This window comes from Pinus tabuliformis, chromosome 6, assembly GCF_031772625.1.
Source record: "Pinus tabuliformis cultivar Carrire ecotype Pingquan chromosome 6, CPIR1, whole genome shotgun sequence".
NCBI classification, from domain to species: Eukaryota; Viridiplantae; Streptophyta; class Pinopsida; order Pinales; family Pinaceae; genus Pinus; species Pinus tabuliformis.
This window is the reverse complement of record NC_142292.1, coordinates 764,791,765-764,809,917: the sequence shown is the minus strand read 5'-3', so window position 1 is coordinate 764,809,917 and position 18,153 is coordinate 764,791,765. Positions and strand designations below refer to the sequence as shown.

Genomic DNA, 18,153 nt, shown 5'->3' with positions numbered 1-18,153 from the left:
AGAGCAAATAGAATGAGTTAGAGATTCAGTCATTGATTGAAGTAAAGACGAGTTGTGACTCCAGTTATGATTCAAGAGAGAACTACTTCGGACTCAGGTAACTTGTCAACCACACGAGTTCTAATTTTGTACTTGCCAATTTTAGCATGGACTGAATCTATAAAGGAAGGACGAAGGCACAAAGGTTAATCATTATTGAGTACACAAATTTGTGTGAGATCTCTTTGGTTGTGGAGTGTGTATCTTGGAGGAGCTAGTGCGCAGTAGTGAGCAGACTTCCTTATAGCAGAATTGCGCTAGGATCTAGGAGTTGCATTGTAAAGAATAGGAGGTCTTGTGCGCTAAGAAATAGGAGGCCTAGTGCGGACAAAATAGGGCCAAGAAGAGTGCAAGGAAGTAGGATATGGGTTAGTGTAATTACAAGGTGGTTCAGGCTAGTATAGCAAAGAACAAGTGTGTTCTCAGTTGAAAAAATTGGTTTATATTTGATTCAATGGCTCAAGATCAATAAAAGACCACATCAAGGAGACAAGTTTTTCCCTATTGGGTTTCCTAAGAAAAATAATTGTGTAAATTTGTGTGTTGTGTTTTTATCTCTATGTATCTATTCGGTTGCTTATAAGTTGTTAAGAAATTTTGTATCTTGGTTAAAAGTAAACTAGTTTAGTTTTCCCGTCAAGGCCAGTTACCTCACCCCTTTCTTGAATACTTGACATTGTATACTATGTATATTAGAGTAGGATGCATTGCATATTTATTTTGCATAGCTACTATCATCATGTCATGTTCTCATGCTAGAATAGATGCATTTATATTAGAGTTGCATCATAGCGTAGATTTTGTTTTCTATATGGTTTATTATTTGATGAAAACATGGGCGATAAAAGTACGCCCAAGACAAGCTTCCAACATTGTTTGTGATGTGAAGAATACAAGCCTGCAATCCCAAGGGATTGTTGGTGTTCTCATGACCTCCCCATTGGAGAACATTGATTGTGCACTCTACACAGAGCTCATGTCCCAGTTAGAGCCAGATGTTACCCATCAAAATTGGGTGACCCCGTAGGAGAATTTTTCTCTTAGACGTCTCTTTAGTCGGCAACCAGCAAGCCCTTACAACCACCGATGTAGTCGATGTATTGTGCCATTTCATCTCCATTCCCTAAACTAGTCATATGTTCCCTCGCCCATTTGTCGAGAGCATATGCTTGAAGGTGGGCAATCCAATCCTAAAGGCATGTTTTTCATTATGCAATCGGATGCTTATGCTTGTTTTTCCTTGGGCATCTTAGGCATGGATTATTGGGTAACTTGGAAGAAGAAAGGGTTTTGACCACAGTTTTGTTCCATCACCTTAAATGGGGGGTTAATCCTCAATCCTAGTCCTGTGGGATCTCCCTTATTGGCCTATAGCTTTAGGAAGGGCTCTATTTGGGAAACCCTGATTTTGGTAGCACGGTCTCGTTTTCCCATTCCATAATTTTCACTCCCCTTTGCACATTACAAGCCCTATTTCATCATCTTCCCTCTTTGGGTCCACAAGGCATCGGTACAGCCCCCTCCCCTTATCCATAGGTTTGGATCGGGTCTGAAAATGTTGCCCTAGAGGTTGATGCAGCTAAAAGAACATTAAAAGCATATCATGGCCATAAGTAAGAAACAAAAGAAAAGAATATTATAAAATGCAAAAGATGGTCGGAACATTAAAATAATGGGCAAAAGCCAAACATGAGCTCTACCGCTTATCATTATGGCCATCACCCTGGTTCCTAGGGCCCCATGAGTACCCCCACGTCATTAAGAAACACATGCATGCCCCAACCCCTAGTGGGCGATGAACTACCCCACCTTAAGGGGGTAATAACTGCTTACATCATACACAGCATGCTCCCATCTCGAGCAGTAATACAAAGAAAAATCAAGAAAAGGCAAAAGGTTAATGAACTCATCATTATCATCCTTGAACCCATGCCATTTGGCCTTCAGACCCCTGTGTCCCCATCCATTCATCATCATTCACATGGCGCCTATCAATTGAAGGATGTACAAAGGACATGTCTTTCTCCTTAGGGGCTAGGAACACCTAATAGGGTTGTTTATTAGCCACTCCTACCTAGGGAGATAAGACTACTACAAGCTTAAAGCCCCAAATTTGGAAGGGAGGCCCACTATGAAATCTCAATGTGCCATTGATTAAAAAGCTTGGTTCACTTAGATGGACTAATGAATTATTGAACCTAATGGTGAGGAAGCGCATTGGATCTTATATGTAATTGACAAGTGGTTTCATCATGGGTTGGGCTATAATTGGGGCCCAATCCCACCAGAGGATCATATTGACATCCCCAAGGGGAAGCGTTGCCATCATGTGTTAAAGCATTATTTCATGTCGTGGGCACCTTCATTGCACCCTAAGCAGTCTCTTCATTACCCCACATTTTTCACAAGATGATGCACTTGCACCAATGTGCCCTGGCCGACTTAGCATATTATGGCAATTGATTTAAGGCCCAGCGGAGGTTTGTCTCACCCTTGAGACATGGGAGGGAAAGCACCATCGTCAAAGCCCTCATCGTTGGAGCAGCATAGGCTTTTCTATCATCAAGAGACCCATGAGACCAGTTCTTGTGCCCCAAAACCAATTTGGGGCCCCACATGATGTCTTGCATGGAGACCAAGGAGCCATCCCCTTGTTCAATATTTATAGAGCCCTCTCTCACACTTTGACACAAAGAGGACTCCACATGGCCCTCCAGCGGCCCTACATCAACATGACATCATCAATTCGGCTAGCATTTGGATGGCTAATATATAATTTGTGAAAGCTACTTGGCCGGCTTGTGACCAAGGCTTGCTTCTTGCCCATTATTTTAATCTTTTGGGGGCTAGTTAGGCTAATTCGACTTAGTGAGGTTCATATAAATAGAACCCACTCTCATTTGTGAGAGATCATTATCATCACTTGGATTCTTGTCTTGTAAAATAACTCGTACTTTTTCTTTGAAAGTTATTGGAGATTCTTTGATGCATTTTGACATTTGGAGCTGAAATTTTCGATCTGCTTTGGAACCATATCATGCTTTGCGAATGGATATATCATATTGTCATCTTGTAAGTTCTTCTTATTGAATATTTTCTTGAAATAATGTCTAATGTATGGAATTGGTGCAGCAAGGTTAATGTTATTGTGCCCTAATTATTGAAAATCATTTTTGGAAAGCTATTTGGTTGTTAATTGCATATGTTACCCATTGTATGGAAAATGATGAATGTTCCTAGAGGATGAAGTTTTGTCTTTCTTCCATAAAACTCCATAAATCTTGGGTGGATAAATGTTAAGGGTCGATTGCTAGAGCACCAATCTTTAGCCTCCTTAAGGACGATTTTGACCAATTTAAAAGCATTAGGACTCCATACGCCAAAGGACTAGGCACTAGTCCAAGAAACTCTATGATCAACTCCTCTCTTCTCCATATTTTCTCCTCCTTTGATTTTCATCTCCTTTTTCTAGGACGGCTAGGCTAGGGCATCGAGTAAATTCCTTTATAGAGGGAAATTTTAGATTCTGTGAGGTCAAGACTCTTCCTTAGGGTCTTGCCTACAGAAACTCCAAGCTTGGTAAAATTTTCACAGTTCCTCATCCATAAAATATTGTGCCCTAGGTATGCCCTAGAAGGGAAACCCTTGCTTGTTTCTCCTAGACTAAGGGACTTTCTTGAGTGTTGTATGAGCATAGTATTCGTTGGAACAAATCATAAGAAACCCTTTCTCCTCCCTTGCCTTGACATAGTGAGTACTTTGGAATTATTTCTTCCCACGATTATCCATAAAACCCTAGGCCTAACACAAACCTTTCCTAGGTCTCTCAAAGGAAGTGAGGAGCCTCTTTTATCCTTTGTCCCTGTTACCCACCACTTGTGGGTAGTATGCATGGGAGAAAAAATTTCCCCTGGATGGTCCTCAACCGACAGCCCCTTACAGCCCCCAGATAGCTCGATGTGCCATTTTCTCTGCCGCCTGAGCCAGCCATGTGGTCCCTCGCCCCTCTGTTATGAATGTATGTTTGAAGGTGGGTCTCCCGACCCCAAAGGTATGGCTTTTTATTGGTATAGTTGAGTAATTTTCCTTACTTGTCATGGGCACTTTCAGGCATGAATTGGTGGAGGGATTCAGCGGAAATAGTGGGTTAGGTCTGTATTCTTGCCTCCATTGCGCGATTTTGTGGTTACCCTTGTATCCTAGTCCCATGGGATCTCCTTTACTGGCCATTAGCTTTAGGGCTAGCACTACATGAGAAATCCTGATTTTGGTTGCGTGGTCCCGCTTCCCGACACCACCTGCATTACTCCCCTTCCAGTCATTTTAGCCCCATTCATCTCTTTTCCCATCTGGGTCCACATGTGTCTGCTAGGTCCACATAGGGTTAGCCTCCCCCTCCCCTTGTCCACACCTTGGGTCGAGCCTAGAACGATGCCTTAGAGGTTGATGCAGCTAAAAATAAAATAAAAAGCATAATTTGGTCGCTCTCAACAAGAAATGTACTACAAAATGCAAAAGATGGTCGCGACACAAATTTAGCACGTGGGCAAAAGCCAAACATGAGTTATACCCCTTATCCATGGCCTCACCCTAGTTCCTATGGGCCCTAGATGAGCCCCCTTCATCATTAAGGAACCCATGATTGTCAACCCCTAGTGGGCAATGAACTGCCCCACCTCAAGGGGGTATCCACTACTACATATTACACATCATGCTCTCCATCCCCTGGAGCCCCGAGCAGTTATGAAGAAAAATCGATCAAAGGCAAAATGCATATGAAGAAGGGTGGAAAAACAAAGGTTGGGGTAACACATGTACCATGATTTGCTCCCTCCTACACTCATATACCCAAGTGTGGGCTTCCCTTATTATAGCTACCCTTGGACCTTGACATGCAGTCTAGATGATTCCCCTGATCCCCACTCTATTCCATTATTATATCATTTGCCACCTACCACTTGAGGGAAGTACCATGGATATGTCACCCCTCTAGAGGTTGAAACCACCTAATAGGATCCTTGGTTAACCCCCTATTGAGCTTGCAGACACTTGTATATGCCAGAGCCCACTATGGAAGGGCATGCCACCATGAAGTGCCCCATTGATCCCATGACTTGTAAGCTTTATTACTTGATTATTCTAATGACTTGTTGTATTAGAGGGCAAGGGGATGCATTGGATCTTATGCAGGATTGTAGGTGGGTCTTCATTTGGGGCTTGGTCTCCCTATACAGGGTCCTAGCCCTCCAGAGGCCCACATTGGCACTTGTAGGGTGAGCGTTGAGAGCCATGGGCCTCCACCATAGCAAATATTACTTCATGGATCCCCAGCACTAATCATTGATTGCTCGTGTTCCACCTTTTGGATGAGGATGATGCACCTGGTTCACCATGCCCAGTCGGCTCCACACTTGCACCATACACTTGGCAGATGTTCCAGGGTCTAGAGGATGTCTCCCACTACAGAGGGAGGGCTTACATCACCATCCTAGCCCTTACAGATGGTCTATAGGCATTTTCAATCCACTTGGAGACCCATGAGGATGTCCTTGTGCCCCCACACCCACTTGGGAGCACCACAAGTTCTTGCTTGGAAAACAAGGGGCCAACCCCTTGTCCACTATGTTTGGAGTCCATTTCTACATCATGGCACCCCTTGGACTTCATTCGGCCTCCTCAAAAGCCTAACGACTCAATTTTTTTTATCATTCGACCCTCTTGAGAGGCTTATATTTACATTATTGAGCTATTTGGTGGGCTTGTCACCAAAAGTATTGTTATTATGCACATTATTTTATTTTAGGGGCTAAATTAGGCCAATTTAGCTAAATTGAATTCATTAGAGTATATAAATAGAAGTGAGATGAATCATTTTGATCATCATCACTTGGATTGGGTTCTTGTCTCTTGTGATTTTCGCTATTCCTTTTGGAGAAGGATTTTGGATGTAATGGATGAATTTTGATGTTTGGATATCTCTCTCTTTTCTTGGAGCTTCATTATTGGAATAATTTGGTGATTGGATATACTCTTTTATACATGTAAGCACTCTTTTAATGCTTATTCTTGTCATTTACTTTTGTCACATGAATGTTGTTGGGATTTTCTCTACACAAGTCTGAAATTTACTGCTGCTCTATATGAAATTGTGGGAATTTTTGTTCTTTATACTATTATAGTGTTGCATCATGTCATGGGACATGTATGAATGGGTGAATGTTCCTAGAGATAATTTATGTTAAATACATCTCGATGAGTCATCATTTATTGCAAACCTAAGTATAAAGTCCTTGCAGCAACTATTCTCATGCTCTAAATGCCATGCGAAGTTGTTGAAGGCCTCCTTGATTAGGTGAATTCTTCCCAAACCATAAATTCTCCTTGACTCCATCTCTCCCAAAGGACAAGGCACTAATCATCCATTGGTGATCATTTTCAACGCTTATTTTTTTCACCTCCCTCTTTTTCTAGGCCTAGCTTACATAGGTCACCTAGGGCATCAATTATCTCACAATCTAGCCATCCAAACACTTCGATTTTTGGTCCAAAATTGCATTGAGATTTATTCTATAGGCCCTCCAAATTTGAAGCAAATCCAATGGTGGGATCTCGAGATATAGCAAGCCCTAGCTCGAGGACCATTTCTTGCCCTAGTTTTCCCTTGGCTAGTGTCCTCATTAGGATCATTGAATTCAAATCTCAAAGAAAATTTGTCCTTTGATCCTCTTCTCCTCCCTAATTAGGTCAAGCCCCTCTTTGGTCGATCAACTCCATACCCTTGACCTAGTTTGGGCCCACATTGGTTCCCTATGGTCCCGCAACTTTATAACTCAAATTCCACAAGGACTACATAGAATCCATTTCTCCATAAGGATCCTTCAGTCCAGGAAGCCCCTTGTGAAGGCATATCCTCCAACCCTATGCCAAGGTATCCTCATAGCCCTTCTTAGAGAGCCCATCACCTTGCTTCTCAAGCAAGTTATTTAATTGAGTCTCTTTTGTGAATAGGCTTTAGGATCACTCCTTATCCAATCATTGATCCATTCATCATTGTGATTCCTCTTATACTGGGTCTCCTCCCATCAGTGAAAGTCTGTAAAGAGCAGGGAGCCTTAGCTGAGGTGACATTGGGCTATTGCTCCATTGTTTCCCTTGACCTAGTAGTTGCTCTATAGGATCCCCTCCTAGGACCCCTGCTAGTTTGAGCAGTAACAGTCCCCATACTTATTTCTACTATTTTCCGAGGGGTTGAGCAGATGCTTACTAAATGCAAAGGCTAGAAAGATGGTGAGGGGTGTACCAGTTGGCAGACATCTTTTAAGAACACATATATTATTTGTCCATGATATTCTACTTTTTTGTTCTAGAAATCCTTCGGAAAGTCAAAGTGATGGATAATTTAAACCTATATTGTTTGAGACTAGCATGGAGATGAACAGACATAAGTCAATCTCTTATGTTTTTTCTCCAGATGACAATCTTTTGGCTTAGCTGGAGGTTGTACTACCCTATGCTCGAGGAAATCCCAAAGGCATAAGATACCTTAGGTTTAATATCCAACCAAATAACTAAAAGAAAGCTAATTAGCACTAGTTGGTTGGTCAAGTTGGTAAAAGGATTCATTTTCGGTGCAATAGGTGGTTGTCCAGACTAGGTAGGTTGGTATTGGTCAAATCATTTCTAGGATCTCTACCAAATTATTAGCACCTCCTAGTGTACATACCAAAAGGTATCTTAGAAAAGATAATTTATGTTTTAATTATATTTGGAGAAATAGTGGAGAGTATAGAAGGTTGCATTTGGCCAACTGGAAAAGGATTGGCCTTCCAAAAGAATGGGGAGGGTGGGGCCTAAAAAATGCCCATCTTTTTGGACAGTCACTTGTAGCTCAATCTCTTTGAAATTTCATTTTCAAGTCCAGTTTGTGATGGGAGATCCTCCTTAACAAATATATTTCCCCTGACTCCATGATTGATTAGGTAAGGGAGGTGCGCTAAGGTTTAAGACGGTGCACTAAAGAATTGCTTTGCAATGCACCGCGCTAAGGAATAGCATTGTGATGCGCTGTCGAGTAGCATTGTACAACGCTAAGACAATAAATTGCACTAGGCCATTAGTAAGAGTTGCACCATGCTAAGGAGGTGAGGGGCACTGAGCTCTTTATACAAAATGTGCCAGTGCAGCTATCTGACTTTGTTGACTTAGAGAAACAAGGGTGCTCATTTCTTTAAAATAAAAGTAAGGAGGAACTCCAAATTTTAGAAATGTCAAAAATTTGGCGTTATTGTAGTTGCTACAACAGTCCCTTTATAGTAAATGCTACTAAATTAATTTCAAAATTTGATTGGAGTATTCTATAGGCATTTGGTTAGTGATAGTGTATTCATTTTGACACAATGTTCATAGTATCTAGGATCCTTTATTAGGGTAATTGCAATTGCTAAGAAATAGTATTGAATCCTTTATGAGGGGAATTTACTTTTTGTCATAGCCTTTATGAGGGTAATTGAAATGGAAATCATTATTCATGCTTGGCTCATGATTATCTACCTTAGCTTTCACACAACAACTCATGAGGCGTTCCACCATTGTGATGTCATCCACCTTAGCTTTAACACAAAAGTTCAATTCATAACCTTATCGGGAATAACAATTCAATCCCCTTACCTTATAAGCTACAAAGCAAAATTGACACACAAGAGATTCACAATGCAACCTATGCTCCAAGATTTAGAATCAAACTCCAACACTGTGTTGGTACGTCATAACCTCCAAGTGCACTCACTCTATATATCCAAAATATGAGCCATTCATTTCAATTTTATGCCTAACTAGCCTTCTAGCCTCCTAGAAGCATCCACTAAATATCAATAAAACTAATGGGCCCACCTAGAAATATAATAAAATATCTTGGACCAACATATCTAACTCCTCATAGAAGAGAAAAGAAATTGAGAATTCAACTGGACGAATGGCGAACCCTAGCTTCACCGCCTCCTTGCCCTCGGCCGCCGTCGGCTCTCGGCTTGCTCTGCGTGAGAAGAGGTTCGAGAGATCAGGGCAGAGATTGAGGGGTTGTCTCTCAGCTGTAGATACGCATCAGGACCTCGCCAAGAACATCAGCTCGAATCCCTGCACGATTGCCTTCACGCCCCATGACGCCGTTGGATCACAGACTGTTCTGGCTGCGATGGGGACGGAGAGATCTGGGCAAAGACCAAGAGGTTTTCCCTCTAAGGCAGGTACACACGATTTCCAAGCCATGATCACTGGTGCCGTAGTCCTAAAAGGGATTGCAAATCCCTTAGCCGAGAACTCAAGGAAAGCCTGGCCCCCTGCTTCCTTTGCGTGCCATTGCAGCCCCCTTCTGACTGACGGAGAGGTGGACAAGAAAGATCATGCAGATCCCGTAGCTTCTCCTCTGTCCCAGGCCTCCAGAATGGAAGGGACGGTTCCAAACAGAAGCACGCAGCCCCTGCTCATTAGACAAATACGGGAATCGAAAATCAATCAAAGCATTTACCTACCCTCTCCACAGAACGGTTGGGGAAAAAGGCTTTCAGAATCTTCCTCATCATTCCAGATACAAATCAGGCTCCTTTCAGGCAAAACTATGCTTCAATGGGTTTGCCAGACGGATCTAGTGTGGAATCTCAAGCATGCACTGAACAGCAAACTGGGGATCCCCCTTGCAGCTCAAAGGCTTCTCTACGAAGGTAAACATCTTGAGGATCTCTTCCCTATTTCTTTTTATGGCATTGAGAAAGATGCATCTATTATCCTAACCCTTCGTCTAAGAGGAGGTGTTGGAGGAGAACCTTCCTCAGCTAAGGCTTTTTCGTATAAAGATGCAGTCCATGCCAAACAGACTGAAAAGACAGATCCACCAATGCAGACTTCACCCAAGCCTTTTTTGGTTGACAAATTGGAGGAGGTCCCCTCAGTTGAGATCTCCTACCCTGATCTTGAAGACGACACCCAGAAATTTGCTGAAAGGGCCATCATTTGCAGATTCAATGGGCTCTGGCCACGCTCACAGGATCTTCATGACTGGATCAAAGACAACTGGACTGACCGTTACAAGGTTTATTTCTGTGCAAAGGGTTATTTTATAGTGTTGTTCGATGAACTCGAGCATTGCTACAACGCCCTAGACGAAGGCCCTTGGTTCATGGGTTCAGCTGGCCTCTTCCTAACTCCATGGTTTCCAGATTTTGACCCAGCTTCAGCAGTCATCACCAAAGCCCTGGTATGGATCAGACTTCCAAATCTCCCTGTTCACCTGTGGCGTACAGAAGTATACAGGCAAATAGGCAATGCCTTGGGTAGCTTTCTAACGGGAGATTACAAGAGAGAACGGCAGGGTCTCTATACATACGCCAGAGTTTGTGTGGAGCTGGACTTAAGCAAGGGATTGCCAGAGTACATCAATCTCAAGATCAGGGACCTCATCTGGACCCAGTTTCTAGAATACGAAAACACTGCCTTCAGATGCCGCCATTGTCACCTAACAGGGCACCTGCATAACTCCTGCCCATCGCTATCAGCAAGAACGAAAAAGGGCCTCTTCGCACGCTCTAAGCCCAAGAGTTGGGCTCCATGTCCAACGCCGCCAGCTGGAAACTCCAGTCCCCCAAGTAAGGAAAAGGAGGAAAGAGAATCAGAACCAGATCTGACGATGCAGCAGATGGAACCGCCCTCGGACAATATGGGGCACACCCATGTCCCAGCAAACTCCCAGAAGCGTCCCCATGAGACTTCTTCCTCTGATTCAGAGAAGGAGTCCCCGATGATGGAGAACGCCAGTCTTCAAGTTGTTCTTGCCCATCATCCCCATGAAGGCTGGACAAAAGTTAACAAAAAGAAGGGGAAAAAACATTGTGGTGTAATCACTGTCCCGCTGGGATAATAGCCTGATTGTTAGTATTTGCTCTCGAATCTTCTGATGTAGCTGTGTTTGCATCCTCCCTCCGAGACCGAGGTTGATGTATCCATCATTTCCGGTCTGTCGGTCTTTTGTTTTTTCTGTAGCTCTGTGATTGTATCTCTCTTCCGGGACCGAGGTTGATGATTCCATCATTTCCGGTCTGACGGTCTTTTGCCTCTCCTGTCTGTACTATATTTTTATTAATAGATTTAGACTTTACCGAGAAAAAAAACATATCTAACTCCTTAACATACAACCACCATGGGGGTAATAGTTACTTAAAACAAGTCCCAAAAGGTGCCATTAAAGCTCAGATCCAAAATTACACCACATAAATTGCCATTAGGCAATATAACACATCCTAATATCCCCTCGTCAATATTGACTAGGAGCACCTTGCAAAATATATATATATATATATATATATATCAAGAATAAGATGAAGAAGGTGACATAACATCACATCAAATCCTCACTTTATGTAAACTTCCTTCATCCCAAGCATAGATCTGAACTTCACAAACTGTCTTTGTAAAACATTTGGGTGAAAATGTATACTAGATTTTATTCACATATATAAAACTCCAACTCAACAATGCCATCAAACACAATATCTTTGATTTAGTCAACATCTAGCTTTAGAGGGAAAAAAATGATTCTTTGCTAGATCACAACTGATTTTTGTAGGCTTCCTTTCAACAAGTCCAAGCTCATACAAAACATCCCTGAACCACATTCCTTCCTTATTTTTAGACCTAGTATTCTCAGAAGCATTGGATGCATAACCTCAGTATTATTTTAGGCTTGCCTACTGTTAAAATTGGCAACTAGGGCCAAACTCCATGTTGGCCATCTTATTAATGGAAGCTGATATTTTTCTTGGATCTCTCTCATCGAGAGGTGTAGGATTGATCTAAAGATCATCCGATTCCGATAAGTATTCATGGAGATATGAATTTATTTGTGTTATGGGACAATTCGTCAAGGTCAGCCAGCAACCAAATAAACCCCACTTGTGCTCAACGTTTTAGTATAAATAGAGGTGGTCTTCAAGTCATTTCAACACACTTGGGATCTCTTCCTCTCTACTTGTCTTTGGGTTTTAGTAGGAGGAGAGATCCTAAGGGATAACGCTGCTCTAATCCAGAGGGCAGAAGCCGGGAACTACTGGGAACAACTGGAACTGCTAGAACTGCGGGAAACTGCCAGAATAGCCAGAGCATCTGTCTCCGAAGGAGAGCAGCATGCAAGGGACAGATAGCATGCAAAAGCAAGCATGCTAAAGACAACAAGCATGCTAGGGACAACAAGCAAGCAAGATGCAGCCAACACACAGGTCAGTATGGCAACATGGTGCAGCAATGGCACATAATGCAATACAGTGATGATTGATGAAGCGTGATGAGATGCAGCATAGTGATGATGGGTGCAGCATGGTGCAGCGCGATGAGGTGCAGCATGATGACGAAATGCAGCACAACAATAGGTGAAGGAGTCACCTTGGAGAATCAGTTAAAGGAGCATGTCTTCAACTGATCTCATGTATCATCTTCTTAGAGATGATCTATGCTCTTATCTAGATAAGTCAAAATGTTGACTTCTGTTGTAAGCATACTATCTCTTTCTCTCTGTTGAACTATTGAAGAACATATAAGAAGAATTGATCAAGGGTTTCCCCCCATTGGGGTTTGTACCTGGCTAGCTCCACATCGTGTCCTCTTCTCTTGGCTTGTCTTCTGCGATTTATGTTTATGTTCTATCTGCGGTTTACTTTAATGCTAATGTGATTGCTAATCTGGAAAAGATATTGAGCTAACTGAGAAAATTGAAATAAATTGCTCTAAGCATAGAACATACCTAAAATTAACACCTACTTACCCCTAAAATTGCATGTGCAATTTGGACATTCCTGCCAGCAGTACAATGATGAAGACGTGTATTCCTCTGATCTTGGTGTTTCATCTCTATGGATGGCTTTTATTTCAACCTAGGAGGTAGTATTACAGATCTAATTGGTCATTCCTATTGAGAGAAATTTCAAAAGATTCATTCAAAGAAGGAAGGATTTCTTGCTCAACAATAGAAGGGCAAAGAATTGTCATCATTAAAAGGTCAGTGTGAGAAAGCTCTTGCAACTAAGCAAAGATGATTGATGAGATGCACAACATGCCATTCTCATGAACAATAGATGTAGGAGAACCCACAACCATAGGTAATGTGCTTTAGTTTTCTATTTTTTAGGTCAAATCAACACTATATAGTTTCAAGGGTTAATTTGACCTCCACAGAGATATGTGAAGTACGAGGAAATGGATCAATTGACCAAGTCTATGTGTGGTCTAGTGAATACATTGGTAAGGCAAAAAGTATTAGTTGATTATCCAAATAAGTAGAGCACTCAATTTTTGTTTGCATCAGTAATGAATGGCTTTGTTTTCAGGAAACAAAATCAATGCATGTGTTGCTTAAATCAGATCAGAATGAAGTATATCCCCAGCACTAAGGCATTATTTTCACTTGGCATGCTAACCACTTCCTTTATTGTTGATATTGCTAATCTCACCTTGCTCAAGTAGAATCATGTTCCTAGAAAATGGTGGTGACACACACCAAAAACTTATATTCAGTCTTGTTGAGCAGTAGAAAGGGTGTCCCCTGTTTAGTTATTATTGGACTTGATGAGGCATCATGTGAAAAAAGAAAGTTTGGAAACTATGTTTGACCCTATTTCATGATGTACTTGCAGCAGCAATAAGATAAATTCCTCAATAGAGTTGAGACAGAATTACCAATAGCAGTAAACTTTGTTTTTGGGAACCGTGGTCAAGACCAGTTCATATTTGAGAAGGTTTCAGCTACAAGGAAAAATATAGGGATTTCAGCAGTCAACAAGTTTAGCCCAAACAAAGCCATGGAAAAGGATAACTCCTTTAAGAAGATAGTGTTTGGCTTAAATTAATGCATACACTTCGAAAGTGTATATTTCTAGATTTGATAAGGAAGGGATACATTGGAAACAAATGGTTCTTTGAGAGTATCATGTATAGCATGACATGGAAGTTTTTAACGGTCAAAAATTCAGTGAGGAGACATATTCCAAGCTTAAAGGAAGTAATAGATTGTAATTATTTGAAAGAGTGAGCTCTTCTTATTTCTGGAAAGAATGTTTTTGACATGGAGGTGCAGCCTTTGAGAGAGATATGCTTTCCCTGATCTCTGATTATAATGGAAAGGTCTCAGATTACACTGATTCAAAAATTCAGTGAGGAGACATATTCCAAGCTTAAAGGAAGCAATAGATTGTAATTATTTGAAAGAGTGAGCTCTTCTTATTTCTGGAAAGAATGTTTTTGACATGGGGGTGCAGCCTTTGAGAGAGATATGCTTTCCCTGATCTCTGATTATAATGGAAAGGTCTCAGATTACACTGATTGGTTTCCGATTCCCAACAATGGGAGCATTCTCTAGAAGCTATGGTGCTAATATACAATCCAAAAATGCACTCACATAGCAATAAAACTCTCAAAACGCAGCATGCACCAGACAAGCTTTGTAGATATGATAGAGGGGTATCTCCAACAGGATTGAAATGCTTGGTAGATGGAGAAACTAAAGCCAAGTCTAAAAGAGCGCTCCAAAAAAGATGATATAGGAACTTGAACATGTATAAACGCCCAGCATGATAAAGGATAAATGAAGATGTTTAAGGGATGATTTCAAAATCACTCAAGGTTGTTGAGGACAGTTGGCACAAGTGGACCCGATCATTCTAATGCTAATTTTTTACGATTGTTGGTAAAAGGTGGTTTAAAAAGAAGCCAAGTCATTTTCTCTTAGGGTGCCCCATTACTTTGAACCCCTTGACACAGTTAAAGATAACCCAACTTACCGCTTTCATGAAGTTTTTTTATGGATAAGGATGGTGACACTCTTAGAGAAGGGGGCAAACATTGCCCAAAGATACGCTTGACATGGTCAAACCACCTTAAAAGAGAAACACACCTTTATGAGTATGGTTGTGGGGTTGTTACATTGCACATCTTTAAAGTCAGATCCATTATTAAGGGAGTGTGTTATTTTGTGGAGCGACCAGCCAACCCACTCTCCAATGACCATTGAAGCGCACAACATAGAAGAAGCGCCTACTAACTCTGTCAGAGCAATTAGAAAGTAGCTATTGTTGTTACCACACATTACAAGGGCACCTCACCTGATTTCATGCACCTGAGCTATGTCTTAAGAGTTTGTTATCAGGTTGCCTTTTTGGGGAAGTGCCCTAGTTTGATAATGTTGTTTTAACAACCCTTGACCTATCTTTGCACTAATACATATGAGATCCACGATTCCAAGAAAGCAGTTATGTCAAGGAGGCAGCCAACACACCATTCAAGTTCATAGAAGATCCCAAGGAGGAGGCAGCCAACACACCATTCAAGTTCATAGAAGATCCCAAGGAGAAAAGCTCCCAGCCAAGAGGAAGAGTTGTGGCCTTGTTAAGGTATTTTATTATTTATTCTAATATAAATTAGGGGATCAGGAAATGATTAAAGAGATTTTCTTATTTTATGGGGAGACAAGAAAAAAGGACATTTAAAGGAATAACATTTCAATCACCTTACCTTACAAGCCACCATTGGATTGCCACGAGTTATTCTCCAATGGAGGGGATCACGAACACTTGAGCTTGTAAGAAATGAATTTACATTCTCTCGGAGCTAGGGGAATCTCAATTTCTGTTATAAGTAAAGAAATAGGATTAGGACAGTGACCTTCCCAGTGGTTATTCTCCCATGAAAGGGATCATGAATACTCGGAGCCTTGATGGGATCACGGACACTAGGAGCCTTTATGAGAGGAATTTGCATTCTCTCAAAGCTAGGGGAATCTCAATTTCTGTTATAAGTAAAGGAATAGTATATGGGAGAGTTTATAAGGAGAAATGTAAATCGATCTAATAAGTCAAAAAATATGATCCCTGAGACTTTATGAGGGGAAACGTAAATTGATCTTGAATCTCCTATTGTAGAGCAAGGCAGTGAACGAGGCAAGCCTTATAATTCTGCCCCGCCGTAATAGTATTGGGAGAATTTGCATCAAGGATTATTTAACAACAATCCGCTAAAGGTAATCAGTCTAGAGATCATGGAAAACAAGTCGAAAAGCACCCAACCATCAATTTCAACCAACATATTATCTACGTCTCATTGACAACTAATAAGAAGTCCAACTATATGACCACATTCTCTTAAATTGTGAAATAGATTAGAAAGTCTTGAAAACTATGAGAGGATATATCACATTGTCACGAGAACCAAATGAATAAGCACACATTTTATGACCACCACAATGATTTTGAAATCAACTGTTCCAGGAATTGCAATAATGTTGCATGCATTTTAAACAGTGGAAAAAGTCTGACTATACCTGAGGAAATTTTGTACTTGGGACACGTAATGGGGAGTCAAGGTGTACAGGACCAGGTACATATGGAGAAAATTCGCCCTGTGCAGCATCGCATTTTTGGCTTTGCGAGAGAGGTTGCGATCTTGACTCTACGGTAAGCGGTGTGCTTTTGCCCGACCGCTATCATCCTCGGCTAATTATAGGATCGAAGCTCTGCATGATGGTCGAATCAATCAATACAATCAAAGAACAGTGAGCTGCATGATGGGCGAATCAATCAATACAATCAAAGAACAGTGAGCGCATATTACCAGGCAAGAGTAAAATCGGTGGGCTACCTCATCCATCGAGCAAAGACCTCAGCACATCTCCAAATAGCCCAAAATGTATATTATGGTTCTAATCATTCTCTCCTATTACCTTTGTTAGTCAATTTAATAACTGATATGATAAGACTGTAAAATCTTCTTCCCTTCTGCAACCTGAAACCAAACTCTCACAAAACCTGTAATGACATCACAAAACATATGACCACATTCTCTTAATTTGTGAAATAGATTAGAAAGTCTTGAAACACATATGACCACATTCTCTTAATTTGTGAAATAGATTAGAAAGTCTTGAAACTGTAAGAGGATATATCACATCGTTAGGAGAACCAAATGAATAAGCACACATTTTATGACAACTACAATGATTTTGAAATCAACTGTTCCAGGAATTGCAATAATGTTGCATGCATTTTAAACAGTGGAAAAAGTCTGACTATACCTGAAGAAATTTTATACTTGGGACACGTAATCGGAGGTCAAGGTGTACAGGACCAGGTACATATGGAGAAAATTCGCCCTGTGCAGCATCGCACTTTTGGCTTTCCGAGAGAGGTTGCCATCTTGACTCTACAGTAAGCGGTGTGCTTTTGCCCGACCGCTATCATCCTCGGCTTATTATAGGCTCGAAGCTCTGTATGATAGCGCATATCACCAGGCAAGAGCAAAATCGGTGGGCTATCCCATCGATCGAGTAAAGACCTCAGCACATTTTCCAATAGCCCAAAATGTATATTATGGTTCTCATCATTCTCTCTTATTACCTTTCTTAGTCAATTTATCAGCTGATAAGGCTGTAAAATTTTCTTCCCCTCTGCAACCTGAAACCAAACTCTCACAAAGCCTGCAATGACCAACCAAAATCACAAAACAGGCATACTCAACATTCATCCCAAAACACAACGCAAAAAGAAATACCCAATACACTGTCTATGTACTCCTTCCAGAGACAAAAGGCCCTACCCTGAGATCGATTGAATTGAGCAGCGGGGATGAGAGCAGATGAGATAGGACCGATCGACTAGTAGGCACCACAAAGCAAGCAAGAAGGGCGAGCTATATAAATTCCGTGAGCAGCGATTGAACTGAACGTTCCAAGTGCATCAGCAGGAATCGAACCTACTAATTTGAGCTTTAACCATTCAGCCATATTGGGAAAGAAAGTGGTCCATCCGGGCTGTTATGCTTTTTCGAACCTACTAATTTGAGCTTTAACCATTCAGCCATATTGGGAAAGAAAGTGGTCCATCCGGGCTGTTATGCTTTTTCTTGGACACGCCGATTTTAACCGTCTTACCGATTTTAATCTAGCCACCTGTGTCATATAAATCATGTATCCTGTACAAACCGTGCTTAAGACAGCAAAGCTACACATGCATGTATTTAGCTGTCTCATATAAATCATGTATCCTGTACAAACCGTGCTTAAGACAGCAAAGCTACACATGCATGTAT

The 18,153-nt window shown here is 41.4% G+C and overlaps 1 long non-coding RNA gene across 3 annotated transcripts in view; it reads right to left on the bottom strand.

The window, feature by feature from the left end:
• LOC149260960 (uncharacterized) overlaps positions 1-17,908 on the bottom strand; it is a 35,948-nt gene extending 18,040 nt beyond the window's left edge. For 2 of the 3 annotated variants that reach the window (XR_016248366.1, XR_016248368.1), the window contains exons 1-4: positions 17,662-17,908; positions 17,141-17,542; positions 16,681-16,874; positions 16,391-16,582 (exon numbers count right to left, since the gene is read on the bottom strand). This is a non-coding gene — a long non-coding RNA (uncharacterized LOC149260960). The remainder of the gene's footprint in view (positions 1-16,390; positions 16,583-16,680; positions 16,875-17,140; positions 17,543-17,661) is intronic. The other variant, XR_016248367.1, reaches the window with a different exon arrangement.
• Positions 17,909-18,153: the final 245 nt, after the last annotated feature.